Source organism: Topomyia yanbarensis, chromosome 3, assembly GCF_030247195.1.
Source record: "Topomyia yanbarensis strain Yona2022 chromosome 3, ASM3024719v1, whole genome shotgun sequence".
Lineage (NCBI taxonomy): Eukaryota > Metazoa > Arthropoda > Insecta > Diptera > Culicidae > Topomyia > Topomyia yanbarensis.
The window spans coordinates 117,167,766-117,192,244 of NC_080672.1; the positions used below are offsets into that span (position 1 = coordinate 117,167,766).

Genomic DNA, 24,479 nt, shown 5'->3' on the forward strand with positions numbered 1-24,479 from the left:
TGAATTTCAAAATGATCCATCGAGAGATTCGAGAGAAATTGTGATTTGAAGTTTTATGACACGTTTCATAAGGCTACACCCACGGGTTTGGTCCTATCTCTTTAAACAAAAAATATTTGTCTACTTATTTAGACATTCTAGATATAGTAATCAAGTATATCCCCTGCAAGTTTGATAATATTTCATTGACGGAATCGAAATTTATAACGGTTTGGATGTGGTATGCGGTCATAGATGGGTTTTCTACCAGACTTCAAGCGTGAATTCATATGATGTTTGCTGGTAGCCTTATGAAACGTGTCATAAAACTTCAAATCAAAATTTCTCTCGAATCTCTCGATGGATCATTTTGAAATTCACTGAGAAGATGCTTGGATAGTGTATCTTTCGAATGCCGTATGACAAATTTATGGTCATTTTTTTGTTAATAAAGGGTTTTAGGAACACCTTGTGCTAGCTAAAACCACCGTCTTTCGATCTGTATTGTAAAATAAGTGAAAAGTGTTATAGTGACACCGTAAAAATCGAAAGAGAAAGTAAACAAAGAGAGTAACTCATTGCAGATATGTCTTTTTGAAAAAACGCTCACGAAATATCCATTCAGACCGTTTATAAACCACGTAGACTCAAGGAGGAGGAGGGAGATATCTCCAATAATTTTTTGTTTGCCTACGAAGAGGAGGGGTATAATTCTGAAAGTTTACGTATCTGTATTGTGTTATATTTTCGTTCTTGTACTTTCTCATCCACAATGACCTTAGGCGGAACCAGCCGGCTGTCATAGGGGGTACAGCTTCCGGACAAAATAGTGTCAAATTTAAACTTATTTTTAACACAGTTCGTATTTAGAGTTTGGCGAATAGTAAGACAAATCACACCATCCTTGAATGCAATCACTATTTCAAAGTTTCAACCCTTGAAATAGTGATTGCATATAAGTCGTATAACCACCAATTTTTCAAAATTTGTTTTATTTATTTTTTTGACACTCTCAGATGATGCCGTCATTTTGTCGAGAAGACTACGTCAAAGTACGTGTTGAAAATGGTAAAATTGTGGTATATTTTAGCATTTTGGTTCATGAAACAATGTTGTAGGTTCAGTAGGATTCCGTTTTTGGCAACAATTTAATTTTTTTCAGTTGCCAAACCCGGAACCGTGCCAAAAATGGAACCTTATTTTTGCAGTTTAGATTTTTAATTTACGATTTCAAAAATGTTTCAAGGATTTTTAATCATATGTGAAATGGAATGAAATGAAAGAAAAATATAAGAAAATTCAATTTTATTCATGTTTTTATCGAATTCAGACGTCGTACGGTGGGGCAGAATGCTACTTTCGACGCTCAAAACCTCTAGCGCCCTGGGTATATATCGTGGAGGATTGGTGTCTTTAGCAAAATATCTTAGATGAAAATGATAATTATTTTGTCAATTTAGGTTTTGATCTAGATAAGTAGAAACTGATCTAGATTAGTTCTATCTTTTGACAGAAGTGTTCTATCAAAAAACTTTCCTCGACAAAGTTGTTTGTTTGATATTGTTAACGTATGTACTGAAGACATTTATACTTTATAACTTATGTAGATGGCACTATATGACATTTAAAAAAAATCTCGAGAAAATGAATTTTACGATTTTTTATGAAAAATAATAAATGTTTTATTTCTACATCTTCGAAAAAAGTTTCAAAGTGTGTTATCATGACATTCGCTCCTGGGATTGTTATCTTTTCTATCGTGAATATTAATGAACAATTTAGTTTAAAAAACATAGCTCTTTTAAAAAATAAATAAATTTGGTCCTCTATAACTACCAATCGTCGATCTTTCAGATGGCATTGATAGATTGAAAATCAAATTGCAATGTTTAAAGATAGGTTTGAAGAAAACCTGTAAAAATCACTTGCAACTGTTTAAACAAAAGGGATTGAAACACCAGTGCTGCGGTGAACATGTGCTCCAATAAAAGTTCAAAAATCTCTAGATCAAAGCATTGCAGAAATTAACACATCAAAAGATAATATAAGCAACCCTATTTTTCAAGAGCCACGCTACCATAAATCTTAAAACAAATCATAACAAATGAACCATTATTGATAGCCTTGGGTTAATAAGACTCCCATGTTTGGAAATAACGTCAAATGTGATGTCAATTGATACAAAAAATATCTATTGCACATTTTTAAAAGACTTATTATGTACAACAAGAATGTTGCCAAAAACGGAACCCGTTTGTTGCCAAAATCGGAGTGTGCCAAAATGGGAGCATGCCAAAAACGGAACGTGCCAAAAACGGCATCTTACTGTACTATATTTCCGGAGAAAAGCATGGTTAATCGCGTCGCGATAAACTGTACTTTAAGCTTTAAAAAGTGTTGTATTACTTTATAATGTGGCTGTGGTTCACTAGGAGGTTGATAACAGTCTATTATCTGACTATTCTACTGACTCAACAAGCCTAGAGACCGTGTGGCATCCGACGGGTTAAAGTATCTCAGCCAAGAATTAATCCACTGGGTTCCAGATCCAATGTCGCAGGAGGCGACTGAAAACAGGAATCCTCGAGTCGAAGTGTTTCTTCATGCCGAGGACTGAATGGCTGGCATGATAAAAATATGCCAGTCGCGCACGGAGTATCGTGGTATTGTCCTTGCTGTGTTAAGCGAATTTCTTACACAGTGGACGTTTGTTTCTTCGCAAATCGTGAGATTTAAATGATGGTCATGTCACTAATGCCCACTTCGGGGTTCGCTATAGGCGATTATAAGCCAACGTGTTTGGTATCTTCTAGTAGCTGTAAATAAGTGCCAGTGATGAAAAGACCATGGTTTGAGTAGCCCAAATTAATCTTCAGCATAGACAACTATGAATCTATCCCACCTTTTGCAGGAAGCAAAAGCTTTCATAGCTTCAAGAACCGTATTTTCATGAAGGAAACTTATATGTTGGAAAGCTACTTAACCCCGTCTTCCTAGCTTACAAAAAAATGGCATGACAAATCCACGCTGAATTCCTCGTGCATGTAATGAAAACTTGTGAGTAGTGCTATCGACGCATATCTTTTATTCGACCTCAAACTCGCGATATTTGTGCTGTCGCAGTCAATGTGACTATTGATAACATAAACAGGAACTACGTCTATTGTTCTTCATATTCACCGCATAATGAATCATCACCTTATGATGATTTCAAATACCCACCACATAATTTAAGGCAGCTCTGATATCAACTTGAGAGGCTCCGAATTGATAGACTGTTTAAGCAGCGCAAATTTGCATATATTTAAGATAGATCGGTTATCATGGCATACCGTGGAAGTTGAAGTCAACTAGAATGCATTGTGTAAAACATAGGAAAATAATAGGAGTGACGCACTTAGTTCAGTTTTGTAACAGCACCCATCAAGGGACACTTTCAGGCGTTTACGAAGAAGCTCAGGAGAGGTAATGATTCTCCTCTTTCGAAAATTTATAGGCACATTAAAAGATGTTCCCTAAACAGGATTGTCAGAATCTCGCTCTTGAGTGAGCGTAGAAATTAGTCGTGGCCGGTGGCGTAGCCCTCTTCAGCATTTCTTCTCAGAGTGGACCTCAAAAGAATGCTTCAATGTTTCCTCGTCTAATTTATATGTGGGATATGTCGACAGTTCATGCGGAGTCTCTCCACAGAAGGAAAACTTTTCACGATTCTCTCCGTATTTTCCGCTCCGTACCTTGTTTCTACAATGGGTAACTATATAACCCTATTGTTTGCAACGTCGGTAGTTCATGCACAAAAAGGCGGACAACTAGACGAGCCCTGTTCAAAAGGGCAAAGTTTGGAAGAACAGGTCCGGCGAAAGGCTCGAAATGAGGCCAATGGAAAATAAGTTGTTTTCTTATACTCCTCGATTATTGCTTAACGCAATTGCTTGCATACCAGAATTTTCACTGACTGAAGCGAAGGGTTCTGGAAGGAGCCAATCCCATATTTCACAGTTAAGGCCCTCCCGGAGACTATACCATCAATCTCTACTTCCAGGGCGGGTACGTATACAAACACTTATTCGTACCCGCCCGAGTGTTGGTTAGTTAGATCACGCGATATATGGATGACGTTAAATGGTTTATCTTTGGTCCGGATGTAGACCGCCCAGGAGCGGATTGTATTAGATGGATATGGTTTGTATTGAAAAGGCATTCATCGGCATTATTTTTACCATCGGAGAAATATTCAAATCGTTCTCTGTCGTGAAACCAAAAATTTCTCCATGTAAACAAGCTCTCTAAGCTGTAAGAAAAGTGAGGTTATACATTTTCATGCAATTCTCAATAGCCATAAAGTTTTTTTTCTAATATTTCGTTTAGTTTTTAAAATTATCTTCAGAAATGTGCCGCTTGAAGCTAAGTTAGTCCGCTCGGGAAACTGACATTTCAAGGTGGTGGCGATGTTATAGGTCAGATGAAGTCACCGGTCGGCACTGCCATGCACATGGTCAGGTATCTGCTACGCCGCCATATGATTTCAAAGCCAACATCTAAAACGTAACGTTAGGGTCGATCCACAATAAACAGAATCGATTTTATTCGACACAATTTTGTGATACTGGAGTTCGTTTAATTTGTTGGTGCACCATGGTGTAAAGTTTTTGTTATTCACCGACATGTCCAAAACAACACATTTCTTCAATTAGCTGTCCAATATTTTCACTTTTTAACAAATGCCTAAAAATTGAGTCATGCCGTACGGTATCTAACTAGTGAAAATCGAGCTTCGAGCAAAACAAGCAGAACAATTTGAACTGTGAGTGAGGCCCAGAATTTGTGTGCCCGCTGAGATGTTGACTTATGTCAGTTCAACACAAAGGGGAGAGGGGTGCCATATACGTTGTTGTTGTTGTTTGTTTATTAGGACCCTTTAAACGCAAAGCGTTCATTCAAGTCCTAGCTGCCATATACGTGTACACGGTAGAATGTACCACCCTGTGTAGTTTCGTTTCCAGTGTTCCGCTCGTCACACCCAGGGTTTCCACCATTTTTCTAAGAATATCTGGCAGATCAACTAAAAATGTCTTGCAAAATCTGTCACTTAACAGCGATCTTAAAGTCATCGAAATTTATCAATCGATTTTTGATAAAATTCTGAAAATGTGCCCCAAATTTCCACAATGTAATAATTTAAAAATCTGGCCGAATGAAAGGTTTGTCTTTTTGTCTGGAAGCTGCAAAACCTCTGGTTGTGCCAGATAAATCTGAATTTCGTAAGCATTGTCTTTGGTGGTTATTTTGTGGCCTTCTTCAACATTTTCTCAATAATTTGTTCAAACCAAATGAGCTACAAATGTTGTTGAAAGGCAAGTTTTTTTTAAATTTATTTTTTTAAAAATCGTGGGAAGGTTTAGCTCCCTAGCCCCCCTCTGGCTCAGGAGCAGATCCAGCAAATTTTTTTGGGAGGGGTCCGAAATTTTGATTTTTGAATGAACCTTGTACAATACGTTATGCGTAACAACCTCATTTAATGAAAACCAGTTTTGGTGGTCAAATTTGGTTTGAAATGATTTTAAGTTTGAAACTAATATAAAATCGAAACTCATATTCAAAATGTCTCAGCAAGTTGAAAATTTTCGGAGGGGGTCCAGACCCCCAGGACCCTCCCCTGGATCCGACACTGTTCTGGGTACGTTCCTGTTTAATATGGATCATGTTGTGAATGTAGTGTTGTGATTATATCTCAAGTTGACTGAAATAATGGTATCTTACCCGAAGTGTTGCAACAGCACCATCTGCATATGTAGCAATAGAAAACTTCACCACGGAATTCCAAAACAGATACAGCTTTGGACTTGTAACCTGAAAAATAAATTTAACCCGAGTTAAGTTTATCAGTAACAATTTAAAACAATTTCCAAATATCCAGGGCAGCCAGCTTCAGCACTATTTAACAAACGTACACTGTCACTTTGAGGTTGTTATATTCTTGTTACCTGAGTAGCCTAAAACGTGTTCCGAAAATCATCAGATCACACCGTGTCACCATATTTGTATTACCATATTTGCCTACCAAGGAAAAAAAGATGTGCGATAAACTGCTTATCGTGAAAATGAGCGTATATTTCAACCTTTGCTTGCTAGACATAAGGTAGTAAGGTGCCGAAAAATAAACAAAGAATAACGAACAAAGTAGAGAAAATCCTAAACGGCTATCGAAATTTACAAAACACCACAACTCTCCATCATATCACCATGCGATACCAACGAAAGCCCGCTCAAAAATTCGAATCTGCTGTAAAGCTCTCTCTCTCTCTTTCCGGCGATATGCTCGTTACAGAGCGCATAAGGGAGAAAGAGAGCATAGAGCCAGCATCGGAAAGTTATGCAAGCCATGGAAAAACATCGCAAACGGTGAAGGCCGAACTCCCTGTTGCACTGTGTAGGTAGGTGTATATGCGACCCGAGTTCGGCACGATAGGCATCAAGCAGCTGACGGAGGCAGCACCATGCCAGCTGATAGACCAAGCAAGGATTCGCTTCCGTGCCACTTTGATGTGATACTTTTACTCGTGCACACGTGCGTGCGTGCTTCGGTTGGAGTCAGTGCAGTGCTGAAAGGTTGAAGTTGCTCTTCCTTGTGTGTTTCCGCGTACCGAAGCTATTGCCCCAGGAGTGGTTGCTGGATTTATATCTAGGTGGTGTTTCAACGAATCGTTGTTATATCGTTTTCCAGCTGTGGGATAAAAGAGAGGTCTGCGCGCAGAAGCAATCTTACAACTCTGCTCATTTGGGTGAAATATTAGCATACTTCCATAAGTATAATTGCTCTGTGGTCGCAAGTGAAGCACCAAGGATCCTAACATATAAAGCATCATCGCGCTCTTGAGAACCTGATCTCTCGAAGGTAATGTAGGAAACCTGATTATACATTTATCTGAAAAGCAAATGAGCTGTTAACGAGGTTTTCGTGTTCTATTACGGAATAACACGAACCAGAGGATTACATCTCTCCCACCTCATTTGTGTCAAAATTAGGGTGTACAATGGTTTAGAAAAATCAGTTACTTAACAATCAAGAAAAAGGCGTGTGAACTTAATTACTAAAGAAAAGCTCAAACTCGCGCTTCGTGCTGATAAGCTATTGAAATAAACACTTTTCCCCATGGAAATTCTACGCACCCATTCCACATTCGATTGATTGTACTAGATGGTGCTGGAATTTCAGAATACATTCCCCAGCACGATATGGAAAGGCACGCGATAGCAGGAAAAAACGGCAGTTATGCAACTCTAAATGATTTCCATAATTCACTCACCCAGCGTGCAATTGATGTACATTATTTCGTATGGACTCGAAACAGTTTTCATTGTCGCCAGGAGTATTGATCAATCAATAATTCGTGCATGCATGATGGACTGTATCGTACATGTGTTACCTGTTTGCTATTGGAATGCACTGGATCGATTCCGATGATGAATGCTAAGTGGCATTTACGTTTTGATATCTTGCGTGTTTTTTTAGAAGGGCCAATAAGCACACTGTCAAATTTCATTTTGAGAGGAAATTCTTGACAAACCATTAATCGCCGATTATAAATCACAGCAACAAACGCAAGAGATAACTTTTCTCTTTCATAAAATGTTAATATTTATTCTCGGCGAGTTACAGTTTGTCCGTAATTTCTCAAAGCGAATTTTGACAGCATGCTTATTGGCCCTTCTCAAAAAACACGCGAGATATGTTCTATACGGAGTTAACGTCATATTGATGGAAGACAGAAATGTGGAATGATTTAATTTATATGGTATGGGAATTTCAAAAGATTTCTGACAATGTCTAAATATGAGGCCTAATTTGAACCTAGGGTGATATTGCGATTCTCGAGATGAAAGGATTTTTGAATGGAAATAGCGTTTCAAGTTAGTTGAATAGTGTAGCCCATTTTTTTCTGAACATGGACTTCTATCGTATCAACATTATTTCAATTAATCGAGCTAAATTAATCAATATTAACCGATATTCCGCCGTTTCGGGCATAATTGCCCTATATATATAAATAAATCCTTTAGCACGTGGGACAGTTATGCGTATAGCAGCAGTATTGTGTCCGTATTCAATAAAGATTTAGTTGAACGATTTAGTAGATATCCTGGGAAAAGTACACCAAAAAAGCCGTATGATTCACGTGAAAATAAGGGTGATTACAATGCGAAATATGCATTATAACTGGTATAATACATACAGAGCGTTATTGGTCCGGTACAAAAATGCATTATGCTGCTATTACAAACTTAACGAAAAAAACTTACACATTCCCACAATTGGAAAAGCATTGATGAATTCAACGTTACCAGAGTATTTGATAACCCTGCACTAATACACATGCAAAGCACACCACACTTGTATATATATGCATTCGTGCTCTAAAAATAGTTACACATGCTCACGGAATTTTTCTCAATTTCGCCGATATCATAACCCGCTTCATATATTAGAAAGCCACTCATGCCAATCATCGAATCGTTGGGATGATGAATGAACCTAAGCTAAGATAGCATTGGTGTTTGGTATCTGCTAATAGGGCATTGCAAAAAAACACTCATTTTTGAAATCTCGAAAGCGCCCCTTTCATATTGTGACAAATATTAAAATAAGCTCAAATACCAAATTTTTAATTATTTGGACAACTTTAGACCCCCGCCCATTTCTCTTGAAATTTTTGACATTGGTGCTATATTAAATATATTAATTGCTATAACTTTTTTACATTGTAATGCATCATTTAAATAACATTCTGTAATTTTTCTCAAAAATATGGACAAGCGACTCGCTGACACACATTCTATGTAAAAAAATACCTAACCCCTACGTTGAGTTTTCGAGATAATTTTTCAATTAAGGGGTTTTTACTCATTTGAAATAAAAATGAGGAATTTTTCACAAAAAATTCCGCTTTTTTGAGTAAAAATTACCTTAATTGAAAATTTATCGCGAGAACTCAACGTAGGGGATAGGTTTTTTTTCAGAGAATTTGTATGCAAAATTTGGAATAAATCGGTTAAGCAGTTTTTGAATGGCAGATAACACCACAAATAGTTTTTTTTCAGAGATCTTCCACTAAAAGCTTCTTACCGAGTCGCTTGTCGATATATTTGCATATTTCACGCAAACACACCCCCTCCACTTTGCCCACTACTGGGGTTCTGATTTACCCGACACACTCTTCTTGTCAGGGCAGCCTAGGTGCTGCTACCGGAAGTTCGTATGTAAACAAAAAGGTAAACAAACAAATTTAACTTTACAGTTTATTCTTCCACAACTCTCCTCTGCTGGGCATTTCTCAGATCCGCTGCTGCTGGCGATGGCGGGTAGATAGATGGTTTCTTCCGACCGGCCGGGACTACAACGGCCGCGTTCTCTTGCTGGTGTCGTTAGCTGCTGTCGCAGCGGTCCTTGGCGGTTAGCTAGGAAGGTAAGTTTGGCGCCTTTGTTGGAATCTCCCTAGCGACGTTGGCGAACTATCGCCAGATCAACTTGCTCGCCGAAAGCCATCCCGGAAGCCACCGCAGTGCACTTCCCAGAGGGAACCTTTGTCCAACCTACTTCGTTTTCCTTGGCGATGATTAACTGTAGATTAGAGCTAGGCTCGTTCGACTGATCCTCCACAGTGAGAACGTTCGGTGTTCTGATTCCTTCACGTTTAGCCGGGGAAGCGAGAGCACTCCTTAGCGATTTGCTATCCCCTTATGGCGAATCAACACCGTACTTACGTGTGCCCGAACCACTGGCTGGTACTTTCGACGGTATAGCTTGCCGTCGTGCGCGCGCACTCACTGGCAGTAGTGGCGGGAAACTGTCCCGAAAAAGGATGGATAATTCTGGGCGTCTCACACAGGAGTATATTAATTCAAAACCTGATCAAAAGTCAAAAAACTAAAATTAAGCTATCATTGGTATGTGATGTTTTATTGTGTAGTGTTATGATTTCCGCATCGTTTGACAGATTACTGGTTTTTAAATGTTTTTACCCACCTTACAAGAGATTTAAATCGACCAATATTAACATATTTTTTAGCTATATTTTATCCTCAAATATTGAGAGTTTAATTCAAAAGTTCAGGAGAGTCAGACTACGATTATTATTCCAAACAGCCAGTGTAGTTGTAAAATAAGACTTGTAGAATCATATTCTGTATTTTTAATCCAAATAAATTAACTAAATATTTACTGAGCATCATAGGCACATACATATTTAATATAAGAATGAAAATTTTCAATCTCACTTAACATTGAAAAGCTGATTTTCCGGTAGTTTCCGGTTGAATGAAGTATATCATATTAAAGACCAGTTCTTGCTTGTTACAATAGTGAAATAGAATCTAGTGAAAATATTAGGTAATTTTTATCAAATTGTGTATTTTTAGCACAGGGCGGAACTGTTGCCATAGTTACAAGAAATCATCTATGTGATTTGATGGAGGAATGTTCAGAAAGGTGCGTTGCGAGTAATTTTACAAAATAGATGGAATATTTAAGGTCATTAGTCCTTTCCGACCTGCAGGACAAAAAATCATAGACATTGGTAAATGATTTCAAGTAGAAATGAAAGGCAACCAGTTATAAGAAGGAATATTTCCTCAACATGCAAAAACGTTTACAGAATATTTTAATTCGACTTCTTGGACTAAGTCAGCACTCTAGAAAATTGGTCGACCTTCTCAAATTTTTCAAAAATTTTGAGCGCCGCCTAACTCGAAATTCCATTGAAAAACTAACTTTAGTTTCTTAATAGAGCTAATGTCAATAACGAGCTTCTAGGAATGCTGCTGCCTCGTGTTTGATCAAGAAAATCGCAAAAAGACCATCTGAAGCGCTAAAAAATCCGCAAATCAACACAAAAACACAAATTAACACAAGAACGCTATTTAATACGAGAACATATCGAAAATTTCTACTAATCTGAAATGACGAGACGTTCCGGATTAGGGGAGACAATCCCGAATTTTAAGATCTTGTTCTTGGTAAATCGTCCCGGAAAGTGTCCCGCATTTACCAAAATGCTTATTTTATTCCAAAATAATCATATTGTACAAAATTCTCATAAAAGTTATGATACGTGCTGCTTAATCTTCGAACTACGTGTGGAGTGTACAATTTGAACCAATTTATTAGGATTGTCATGGTGCCATTTTCGGCTTCTAATATGAACTAATTCATGAATCCTTACGAAAATTTTCACACAGATTTCATTCCAGGATATTCATATAATTTTAGTTATTAACATATTTCATCTAAAAATTTGAATTCAACAACCAGAAAAGTAAAATACCACTTCAGGATGGATTAATTCTAGGGTTCGTCGCGGTTGCGGTATTTACCGCAACCGCGCGGTATTTACCGCACCCGCACCGCAAAAACTGCGGTGCGGTGAGACACTTTTTCTCGCGGATGCGGTGCGGGAAATGAGCTTTTACCGCGCGGTATTACCGCAACCGCACTTAAAAAAATAATTGATAAAGTCTGCATCAAAAAGTGAATTAAAACTTTGACTTTTAGCATTTGAGAACGACGCAAATTATTACCTTACAATAGGGAAACACAATAAACATTTAATTGCTCTAATTTCCATGGACTTTACAATGATTTGAAAAGAAATCCGAATATAATCTATATTCAACCCATCGTTACTTACATTTTTAATTTGGTACCATTATATTTACGACATATTTTGAACATTTTGAAAAAATTACAAGCGAACCTTTTCAAATATATAAAATGCACAATCCAATCATTGAAAAACAATTGAATTGTACTGTCAAATTCAATTTAAAAAAGCCTCATTTCTCCCGATTCCTCTTGGCAATCGTGAAATTATGAATCGTGTACGATGGCGTTTTCTCAACTGTAAATTTTAATTAATTTGGAGAACTTAAAGATGAACTTAAAAAAGTCTTAAGACTTAAAAACAACTCAAAGAATGAAATTATCATCATCAAAACAAACGAATTTGGAGGAATCAGCAGTAAGGGAGACAAATGTTTGAAGAGCGTCCAAAATAAGCAAGGGTCCAAATTAGGCTGATAACTTTATTATTCGTTCTTCAACATCGTATTTCTATCTCTGTTGGTTTCTGTGTAAATTCGCAATGAATTTTCCTGTAGTTCGTTTTTAAGACTCCTTCTACATAACTTTTTTCGCATACGTCCATTGTTCGTCCAACTGGGAATATTTTCTACCAATTTAACAACTAATATTTTTCAGTTAGGAGTATTTTGTAACTTTTTGAAATTAAAGCTTTCGAAGTAAGTATAGGGTATTTCGATTTTTTTGTGTTTCTCAAAGCCTCTTTTCATATTGCGACAAGTGTCAAAGTTAGCCCAGATACCAAATTTTGCACAGGACTATTTTTGACCTCTACCAACTTCAATTGAAGTTTTTGCATTGGCATTATGGAAAAATATTAGAAAAACTACATAAAAAGGTAGATCTTTCGAACTAGCTATTGGAAAATTACAACCCATACAATTTTAAGGGTGCAATCTTAGTATTTTAATAAGAATACATCGATTTCTTGAAAAATACGAAGTAAGTGTTTTAACTTATTTTGTTCCTTAAAACCCCTATTTGTATAAACATTTCTGCTGTATGCTGTAGATCATACATATTTTGCAGTTTTTCAAATGTCCTTCAACAACTCTGTACCGGTTGAGATGGGATGGATACCTGATCTGATATTAATTAAAAGTTTTCCTATTAATTGCAGCTGAAAAACGTTTTTGTATGTATAATGATGAAATACAGCTACATTTCATAGGACTTCAGTGCTATGCTAATGTTTACCTTGTTTCGAAAGTATTTATCTCAAGATGTACGGCATTTTATTAATAAAACTTGCAAAGTTGACGATTTTTCATTCTGAGGAGTCCGTCAAAGTTAATGTTCGTGTAAATAGGAAATTATATATAGTTATACAAATAAATTAATATTTTTTCAACACACTTTTGAAAAATACAGATTTTTACCGCATTTACCGCATTACCGCGCGGTGCGGTGCGGTAAATGCAGTGCGGTTGCGGTAAGCGGTGCGGTTTTATTATTTTTTTGCGGTTGCGGTGCGGACTATCCATTTACCGCCCACATCCGCACCGCGACGAACCCTAATTAATTCAAACAATTTTTCTCCCAGAACCTTATTAAGTTAGAAGTGTTTTGTTGAACAAAAATCCTTCAAAATAATTTTGATCAGGTTTGGTGTATTGCATGCTCCACTGTGCGTCTGTTCACTGCCGTGGTTCGTCACTCGTTGTCTAACTTGTTCTACGATGGCCGCCATTGCACTCAATCAAAACACCACAAAATCTTACCGACGCATAACTGTCAACTCCTTGCAGCATAACTGGCAACCAATTTAACAGCAGGAGGAGAGCGGTGAAGCCCTATGAGGAATTCTACGAAGATCCGTCCGAAAATCTTTAAAATCGTGACCGATCATCTTAGATTCCAATGAAACTTTACACTTATCACCGGCATGGAAGATTAAACATTTTCCACTATCAGTAAGATTCTTTTGACTCAAGAGCAATTTTTTAAAAGGGCGTAGACATTTCTACGTGCATTAACCGCAAAATTTTTTTGTTCGACTACTGAATTTTATACAGCAGCTTTTCTGAGCACGAGTTACAGGGAATGAATGTTTCTGTCCGAAAAAAATGTGCACTGAAAAAAATGTTGTGTCATTTTTCATAAAAACAAAATTTTTTGTTAAAAATTTAAATTGCAAACAAAAACCAATTTTTTTTCTAATTTTTTAGATATCATCAACAAAAACCTAAAGAGGAAAGGCACATTTTGAATATGATTGTATGATGGAGAACTTATCGGTAAAAAAGTTCTTCTAACAATAACCTCATACATATTTTTAAATTCCATACTGATTGACATAAAAAACCGTAATTTTATTACAGAATATAATTCTAAGAATCGTTTAAAATCAAAATGCATTTAACAAAAATCTTCAAAAATGCGATTGTTTTCGAGATATTTAGAATTTTGTTCCAACATAAACAGTTGATTCGTGTAATTATGCCCTTTTTAAAAGTTATTCGTGGTACCTCATCATAAAATGTCAAAAATCTAATGTTTTTCATTATAAAGGTGTAAACTTTTTCAGTGTATTTGGATCATGGAGAAGCATTCAATAAACAAATGTTCCTAACAACAACAACTGATCTATATGGGTCACTTCGCGCGAAGTTATTAAAAATAAATGGAAACTTGAAATCAACAAATTTGAACCAATTTTAAAGCAATTATTAATCTAGGGCCAATATATAAAATCTAATTTTTTGTGTCAATTGAATCACCCCTCGGTCCATGGGAACATCCCCTGTTCTGACAAATTGCTAAAATCCTTGATTATCTTTTGATTATATCTCCGGTTCTATTTACGCTAGAATCAAACCGCGAGATGGTTTAGAAAGAAATTGTTCAAGGAGTATAGAAAAAATATTAGTTTTAAACTAAGTGTGAACTCAGTATACTAAAGTTGGAATTTTGTCGTTGTGTGCTTGCGATTTTATATGGGAAATTGGGGTTTTCACTTCAAAACAGTGTATCTCAAGACAGGCTCAAATTATATTGAGATTATGAGTGATTTTTATGGAAAAATATCTGAGGAAAACGTTGGAATTGGAAATTATAATATACGTATTACGAGAAAAAACTTAATTTTTTTAATTGAGAAAATCGCACATTTGGCAGCCCTGCCGCCAAAATCTAATATTTGTTTCTAAACTCCTTGAACAATTTCCCTCGAAAAACACAATTGCTGTTTGATTTTATAGTAAATAGAACCTGCGATATAATCAAAAGAAAATGAAGGATTTTACCAATTTGTCAAAATGGAGGAGTGTTCGCATGACCCGAGGGGTGGTTGAATTACCACAAAACTTTATATTTTGAAACGTCCCTAAACGAAATCAAATCATGAATTAAAAAGACATGACTAGTTCGCGGTATCTTGCTTTGGAAATAGCGAACACGATTTGTGGCTCTATAATATATGTTGGTGCGAGGTTTCAATTTCTGTCCGGACATCGCATTGAACCTTATCAACTCCATAACGATGCTCGAGATCCTGACAGTATTCTTATATCTGCTGATCGCACCTATTATTAGTTGATAGAAGCTGGACTTAACTGTATTTTTTATAAAGATACCTAAATTTTATGAAATAGTTCAAAATTTCAATACCATATACAGAGTTGCATGATATCACAAGCACTCAAGATAGATCGTGAATCATGTACTACGAATTATGAACCAGTTCACAAATCCGTGAATTATATTTTATGATTTTGTGAACTATTTCAGGAGCATCAGGCGAGGTCACAAGGTCAGGCGTTGCTATAATGGGTACTAAATCAGTTTACGTTTACACGAATAAAATTACATGATTTTGTGAACTAATTTACGAGCACAATCATGAACTAGGTCATGAATGCATAAAAATTATATCATGGTTTGTGAACTATTTCTTGAGAATGAATGGTGACTTGTAACTAATTTTCCAGAAACCATGAATCGGTTCATGTATACATGAATATCATTTTATGATTTTATGAACTATTTCGCGATCACGGATATTGAATCGTGACTAATATATTTGGAATCATGAACTAGTCTACGTTGATTGAAACAATTCTTGAACAAAATTCAGGATTCGTGAAATAGTTCACGAGAAAATATGTTATGATTTTGTGAACTAATTCACAACCATGAAAACCAGATTATTTTCAAGACGTAACATATCATGAATCAGTTAAAGTCTCATAGTCAGACTCTGAATATCATTTCTATTTAGCTTTATTGAAAAGTTGATAACAGAGCCGCCCTGGCGGCTGAATTCCGAACTAGTATGATTCAATCAAATAAGCCGCTAGGTGCCATAGAGTAGCTTTTCTGAAGACACCATAAATCTATAACGAAAGATAATAATTGATTTCACGTTTTTACGTTTATTAGAAAAGAAATGTGTAGAATTCGCTCAAACTTTCAAGATTTTCTCCGAGGCCCGGAGGGCCGAGTTTTATATACCAATCTACTTAGCTCGACGATTTGGGACAATGTCTGTGTGTATGTAACGGACAAACTCTCATTCGTGTGTCTCGGCAATGGCTGAACCGATCTTATCCAAACCAATTTTAAATGAAAGGCCTACCAGCTAGACAGAACGCTATTAAATGGTTTTTGATTCTAATGTTTAGTTTTCAAGGTTGCAAAAATATTTTTGGCGTTATATCATCCAGGAAATATTTATGGCGAATTTACTCTTCAAACAAATTTAGTTCCAGATTTAATGTCTTCAGCAAAATTTTGGGGAGTGCTATTACAAACAACTTTGTTGAAGACATGAAGGCTCCATGTGCTCAAGATATTAATATATTTTAGGCTATTTCTATTTAATTTCAAATTAAATTATTATGATTTTACTGTTCATGATAAATCTTACATTTTAGCCAAAGCTTGAGTTTGTGAAGCTCACAATAGAAAGTTATTTTAGAAAAAACTATATTAAGGAACACTTCGTAAGTATCATTTTATAACTCAATATACGAAGTATTCATGCCTATAATAAAGTTGTTTTAAATGAAAGTCTCAACAAATTCGCTAAAGACAAGAAATCAGTTACAATTTTTTGAAAAACTAATAATTTTAAAACTTCAAAGATGTCGATTTCGAATTTATGCCATTTGGACAGTAAGTTAGATTTTCACCAATCCCCCACCAAACCGAATTTCTGACTACGCCGCTGACTCCAGGTAAGTAGGGACAAACTATTATAATACATTGAAGACCCGATTTGGTGAGTCCTCAAATTTGTCAGCCTCATATGAAAATATGTTTGATGGACTCTAGCAGACGAACAAGGCTGAATTCGAGTAAATCCCTTCTTGAGCATGTTTTCCTTACCTTAAAGATGCAAATATGCAAAAATAAAAAGATCAATTTTTTGATGATTTTGCGCTGGAAGGCTATAATAAATAATCAGAAATAGTTATTAGACAATATCAAGGGAAGGGAAGAATATTTTAACAGCTTCAGTTTATTATGAAGAAAAAAAAATGTCCCGATTTAGTCAATTTCCCCATTTTGTCAGCCTAAAATACTTTATTTTGTCTCCCGGATATCAGCTTTTTGGCATCTTTTGCCGCAATCTCAACAGCTGAGCTACACCAAACATTTTTTTTGCTGATATCTCAGTAAAAGTGACGTTCGAGTGCTAAGACTCGGAAAATATTTCACCGAAAATAAACAAACTAATCTCATTTTACTGAGCTTCATATTAGTTTTTAAATTTGCTGGCTACACAGCTGTTGGGAAATTACCGAGGCGAATTGAGTGTGTGTGTGTCCCACATTAATAGGTGCATCCCATTTTTTGAGGATATTTTCTTTCAATTGAATTGAACTACACCAATTTTTAGATAGTTCTCAAACGGTTATTTTATCGACCTCTTCCAAAATTCGGCGAACCTATTCCCATTCGTGCGATAGTTTATGTTAATAGGATATCCTAAATTAATTGGTAAATTTAAGGGATTATATGTTGCAGATAGAGAAAATTCATAAATTTTTAGCTTTTTCCTACACAACAAACAAACAAATAAGATTGTGAAAATTATGAAGTAATTGCAAACTTTTAATAGAAGTGACGGAAAGTTATCGTAAAGTTTCGTGAAAAAGAAAATTCCAGTGATGACAACGGGTTTCGAGAGTATTTTATTTTTTCTTTGGCATTAGGATTAGGGATAATAATTCAGATCAAAGCTACTACTGGGAAGTCATTTTTAGGAAAAGTCGAGATCGAAGTAAAGTTTAAACTATGCACGCATGCACTTCAGAGGTAGCGAGATATTAAGAGCTGAATCTTGAGTGCTTAGTTCTCAGCCGCGTTGGAAATTAAAGCAAACGCTATTGAGAGTATGAACTTTAAATCCATTCAAAAATTTGCTTTTCGAATTTTTTGACTCAGCACAGCATATTTAACCCCTTTAGGAAAATTCAAATTTCCCTACACAATGCATTGATTGAAGAATTTAGATATGTTATTAGCGGAGCATTAGCAATAATTCGTTTGTATGTCTATTTTATGGGTCATTTATCCTCTTTTCCATTAAATTGGTTTAGCCTTTGAGATTTCTTGCGCTGATATTGTCCTATGCTAATTTGAGCGATTCTCTAATTCCTGCACTATCCCATGTAGTATGTGTTATCAAAACATCGCGAAGCATCAAGCTCTAAATGTTCTCAATCGATATAATATCATATGAGAGTGATAAGAGATATAAGAAATGTATCATCACAGTGTGTTTAATTTTCCGACCACAATGTACTATTTTCTCTTTATCCCTTATTGCTCGGTCAACTTTCAATGTAGAGACATGACACTTTTCCTGGAATTTTCGATAAATTATGCTCAACAATATACATTCGTGCAAGAAATATATATATTAAACTGAAAATAGCAATACATAGCAAGTATGTTAATCGCACTCACCTTCAGAAACGACTGCTTGGGCCGAAACGTCAACGTACAATACAATTCAACTAAAAACAGTATTATATCCAGTTCACCGATATGTCAGCTACAACAAAACATTGACAGATGGCGAATGGATGGACTACTTTTTTAAACCCGGAAAACGAGAGGGAAAACTCGAATTTCCATAAGACACAATGTGTGGTTAGCTCCTTTTGGGCGCCAGCTAGTACTGCGGTTACCTTTCAGTGAAATAAAAGGAAATAGAACTATTAAAAATGCAAAAATGTCAATTTCGAAAAAAAAAAATTAAAGGGTTGTGTAGTCACATTGAAAATACAGCATTTTTGGTGTGACTTTCGCTTAGCGTTGTCACATTCACTAATTTTCTTAAAGGTTTTGCAGAAATCATCGGGGATTATTATTTTGAATATTTGCTTATATTACAATTCACTGGTAAAGGAAAAGAATTAAAAAGCACAAACTTAATACAAGTTAATTAAAGGAATTTTCTAATTGAATTCTTTTTTCTTTATATATTCGTCCTAATAGGGACGGTTTGCTAATAACCATATTTTGGGTTACGGACGAAAATCCTGTGGAACGATTTGAGCCTTGCCTGCACGACTAATATTAACGGTATGAACCAGTAATTCGCCATCTCGCTTCTGTTCAGAAATCGTCATTTGGAACTGCGAACAAAATCCTTCCAGCGGACAGATAAACGTTCCCCTTCTGTAGCTCGTGTCAAATAAAAGATCTAACAGCTATCCTACAAGCAACAGTAGCGATAATCTAATTGGTTCTGCCAACAGAGCAGGCATGGCAATGAAGGAATTCGGTCAAAAATATTTCTTTTATATCAAGCGATGGAATGTAAAGAATGCTTATGAATGTCGAGATGGGGTCCGTGTTAGGGAAAGTCTTGCGCAAATTTGTGAAAATTGTATATGTTTTCCCTATTAATTGCATATTTACGTATTTTTCAATAGTGTGCTAATAAAATACAGAGATAAATTTGATAACTATTTTTTACTGACAATTTTTAGAATCGATTGGTGTTCGAATTATGAAAATCCATCAATAATTAACAAAACGTAAGCGAAAACTTTGTCTATTTTCTTACATTTTCCAAATATTTTCACAATAATATGGATTTTTCAATAGTGTACAGTTGAAATACCAATTTATAGTTGCAACCAATTTTTAAGTTGAACTTCTCTGAATCGATTAGTGTATAAATGACACAAATCCATCAACAATTAACAACGCTACAGTAATTTAAAATTATGCCACATTTTCGTGACGCTGTTCGAAATCAGATTTTTGTTTTACACCTAACCCCAGCTCATATAGTAGAGTAAAGCAATTTCAATGCTAAAATGTGGGTTTACCTAAAAAAACTCTAGAAAGAGAACTGCGGAGAGAAAAAAACAGCGTTTTTGGCAACGTATGCCCGGCATTGTATGGCAACACGTCCAATGTTATAAGGATAGGCAGTGTTCGATTGGATTTGTTTTTTGACAGCTAAACCCGAATCTAATCGATCCAAAATGGAGTCTCCGCAGTTCTCTTTCTAGAATTTTTCTAGATTTACCCCTTTTGGAGGCACTCCGTTCAATTGATTCGAACCATAGATTTAAAAATCGTAATAACTATTTTTTGAAAACTGTAAGTTAGTTACTGTCTTGGATAAAGTTGTTAACCGAGGTTTTAACTATAGTTATAAAGTTGGTTTTTCATATTGAGTGAAATGATGATCTTTATTAACGTAAAAAAATCAAAATAACCGCTCCCAAATTTTGCAAAAGCATTTGGGACAAAAATAATTACTCAAAAAAAGCTGTGCCCGCTAGCTTCTATCATTTTAGTGTTTTCCTATACAACCGCGAGCCACTCTAATGTACATATTTCCTACAGAAACAAATAATCCATGCTTCTATATTTTTCTGTAGAGCACCACAATTCACCTTGAACCTGCATGTCCTATTCTCCTCTCCGGTACCGTTAAGCACTTCATGTTCTAGGTTGCACTTTCCAGCTCACTTCAACAATTTTCAAGGATTCCCACAATGACCAGCTCAGACGTACTAGACACGTATACTGTTAGTGCCTACCTTCCGTACTCGGCTACGCTCGGGTGGATGAGCATAATGTTGTTACTATATGAATTGAGGGAAACTCATACCCAAAAACAAGATACAAAAAGGATACTCCCTAAACTCTCGTAATAGAGCAGAAGGGATAACGACCAGCCTTATTCCATTTATTTTTCATGTTGGTAAGTTCGGCACCGGAGGATGCTGTTATATAATAATACACCAAAGGCTATGGCGAAATTACGCTCTACGGTTACACTATCATGCTTAGAATTATAGGATCATCTACGATAGTATCTTAGCCCGCCTGTTTTTATGCATGACATCAAACAGCAATTTAATTTTCAAGGTAAGGTGGTTTGTTCGCGCCATTAAAGCTATGAGGCTCCTCCAATATATATTGTAAGTAGGATTGAGTGAGCATAATAACAGAAGAAAACAACCAACAATGATTAGCAGATGGGAACGTGCTGTTCCACAAAAGAGATGTTTTTCATAGAAACGTTCTTACGGTGAAAAGCTGCTGAATGCTGGAAACTGAAAACGAGTACTTAATTTCCATAACAAAGGACGCAAAAATTCCGTCTGCGAGATGCTTTTAATGTCTCTTCGTCCGGAGATAACATTGGTTCCCCAAGATGCTAGAACAAAAGTGCTACAAACCATAAGCATATTTTATTTCCCTGATGGAAATGGCGACCAGCATTTTGCGTTACGAGAAGGGGAAGGCGAAATAAAACGGAGCAATATGCATCCCATGGTATATTCAAAAGTGGCAGAAATTTCCTGGGAAAATCATGCCAGCCGGAAGTCCTTCGTAGTGAACCCTGCATTGTAAAAGTTTGACAACCGTTTAGCAGCTCGAAATATAAATTATAAGCAATAATGTATTCGGTTGAAGTTATTTTCGTGGTTGGTATAATCAAGTGTATCAGTCCAAATGAATACTGTTTTTATCAGTATGATAATAATGCGTTCATTATTTTTACTGCTTTATTGCCACTATATAATTCGTTGGTTTCTAAATTTAGTTTTTTACTCTATTGTATTGCTCATTTCACACAAGTGAATACGTTCACGTCGGATAGTTTGGGAGTCTTCAGTTATTCAGTTGGTTTATAATCAATAAGTGGCGCACTATATTGCCTCTATTTTAAATTGGTTTTTTCATGATTGTAGAACATTGAATATTTTTTGTCATTGAAGATTACGCTAATATAATTATGATTGGGATTACTGCATAAATTGTTGGTTAAAGGAGAGCATTGATTTAATTATCGTGATAAACATTCTGGAGCTAAGATATGATATTACATCGTGAGGAAGTACATTTTTCCACATTTTCCCCTACCTAGAGACATTTGTTCTTCATTCTGCACTCGTTCGGGTCGCCCCAAGCCGGGCCGTCCCGAATTGAAGTGCACAATGTCGGACAAAGGTTTACAACCCCCATTTCGCTTGACACCCGGCGTTGACCCGGCAAAACTCGGCAAGCGTCGGTACGATGGCAATTCGTTATAAGATTTTCAAAGCTTTAATTAAATTGTTTTTCCCGTTTGTTTTCGTTTTCCCATTGCACACTCCACTAGTCAACCATGGAATGTGGTAGCATTTCTTATTGTAGTAACCGCTGGAGACATTCTGCAAAAACGATTGCTTCTGCCTATGTGGAAAGCAACACACCGTGCCGGGAAAAGATCCAAAGCACAACGGAACCGCAAAAATAGCAGCCTGCAAGAAATATGATAACGAATCGGATACTGACATAAATTATCCTACGAAATTGGGGCATGAGGTTGTCATTGATTTAATTATAGTGTTCTTTCAAGAAAAATGAAAAAATAGCATTTTGCCACCATAGATTTTAACTTTTGACTCAGTTCTACTTTATCAAACTCAAGAAGGCAATCAGGCTTGAGTTTTAGCTTGTCCAACCACCCCTGGTTGCTACTCCGTTATCGGTCTGAGCTAGTTACCTGTTGTGTCAATAAATAATGATAGTGATCGTGGAGAGAATGTTAGTCCGATACTTGCTTTTCTAAGTGACCGTTTATAAATACTATCGCACAATCCACAAGTATCACAGGAGGTGGTTTTGTTTCTAAGGATATGAACTCAATTAAAAAAAACTGGCTTATTTCATCTAGTAGTGAGATACAACATTCCTTACACATATCACTGTTGGATTATTCATTAGTTTGCAAAACTCATGCGAAGTAGGTACCCAACTAGAGGTAGGATGAACACAGTTTCGAGTACTGCACGAATAAAACCACGAATAAACTGAATAAAGTATAGGAAATCTATAAAATAAATGAAATTAAAAACAAAATGAAAAAAATGAATTCTGCACACGTGCATACGTGATGATAGAATTTGCATACATGATGATGGAATACCGAATGAAACAGATCCTATCCTTGCATGTCCTGAGGGCTCGAATCTTCTTGGAAAACAAGATCACCAGATAAAACATATTCAAAATTAGCATCAGAAGAAAGCAAATATGAAGAATAACGGAAAACCAACTATAACATGCTTCATTTTCGTACGTTCGTCGTTAACTATAATTCAAATTAGTCAGTTCGCAACATCCTATCCTGATCGATAACTTATTGTCCCTGGTGGCTCTAGGCAGCAAGCCGTGTGGTGTCCGGCGGGCTAAAATCTTTTTGCACCATTTCAGCCAAGAATAGAACCACTGGGAACATGCTCCCATGTCGTAAGCGGAGACTAACAACATGCTAGGATTATTACTAGTATTACTCCGTACCGAAGACTTATCGTGGACGGACCTTAATGTTTTGCATCATAGCCTTTATCCATTCTGTTTTGAGTGAATCACTGACATATAGTCACCTTTTCTGATTTGCTATTCCCGATTGTGTACAAACGTTTTCGGTTGTACAATAGCCGTAAAGGATGAAATATAATTCTACAGCAACGGCATATATTAATATACCGGCTCTTCTTAGTAAATTTATTGAATTGGCCTAAATAGAAACTATCGAGTTGTCCCAAAAGTTTTTTGCGTGGCAAGCGATCTGTAGATGTGTCAAAATAAGCCATTTTTTTATTAAATTTGGAACTGTCTACCGACAAATCTACATTGACAAATTCCTCCAAAAGTGATTTGTTGTTGTCTCATGAAGGTCTGACACTAGCTTTGTAATACTTTTGCTTTCCTAGACAACGGTAGAAATTTCAACATTCCAGAGCTTCACTCTGTCAGAAAATGTAGGGCCATCGAAAGGCAAAACTTCGTAAAATCGCACTCCTGGTGCTTTCTTCAAAATCATCTAGTGCAGTACTCTGCGTCACTCGTTCGAGTTTTAACCGCTCATATGGTAGTCGATATTTGCCAGTATTGCTGTTCTCCCATCCATTCTTCTTCTTCTGGGTCGCCGATGGATCAAGAGCCCTTTTCGTAGTGTTTATTATATTTATTACGCATAATAAACATGTCGATTGAAATTTGGCATTTAACCCAATTATTGGAACGTGTCTGATAGCGAGAGTGGAAATGCCAACTTGCCATCAACATTTCGCAATGAATTTCTTCCCATTCATTTGGGTTATCTTCGCTTTCTTTGTACTGCAAACTTTGAAAACGATGACTGAAGTGTTAATAAGAAGCAATACTCCTGGATCCGGCTGTTCGGAGTTCAAATTCATCGTTTCGAATTCTCGGAAATTGATCGCGAGCGACATCGTACATATTGCTAAGACCATACTGTCTATAGATGAATAGGCCTCTATTATATTCCATGCTGCTTTATTCTTTCATGTAACGCCCCACGGAAGAATGATTTTTAAAATACCTATTCGAATAAAATCCATATTTCTACTGGAGGTCGCAAACATGAAAA

General features: G+C 36.2%; 1 protein-coding gene across 1 annotated transcript in view; it reads left to right on the forward strand.

Moving 5' to 3' along the window:
* Positions 1-24,479, forward strand: part of LOC131692215 (neuromodulin) — a 250,941-nt gene that overhangs the window by 24,822 nt on the left and 201,640 nt on the right. The gene's annotated exons all lie outside the window — the stretch shown is intronic.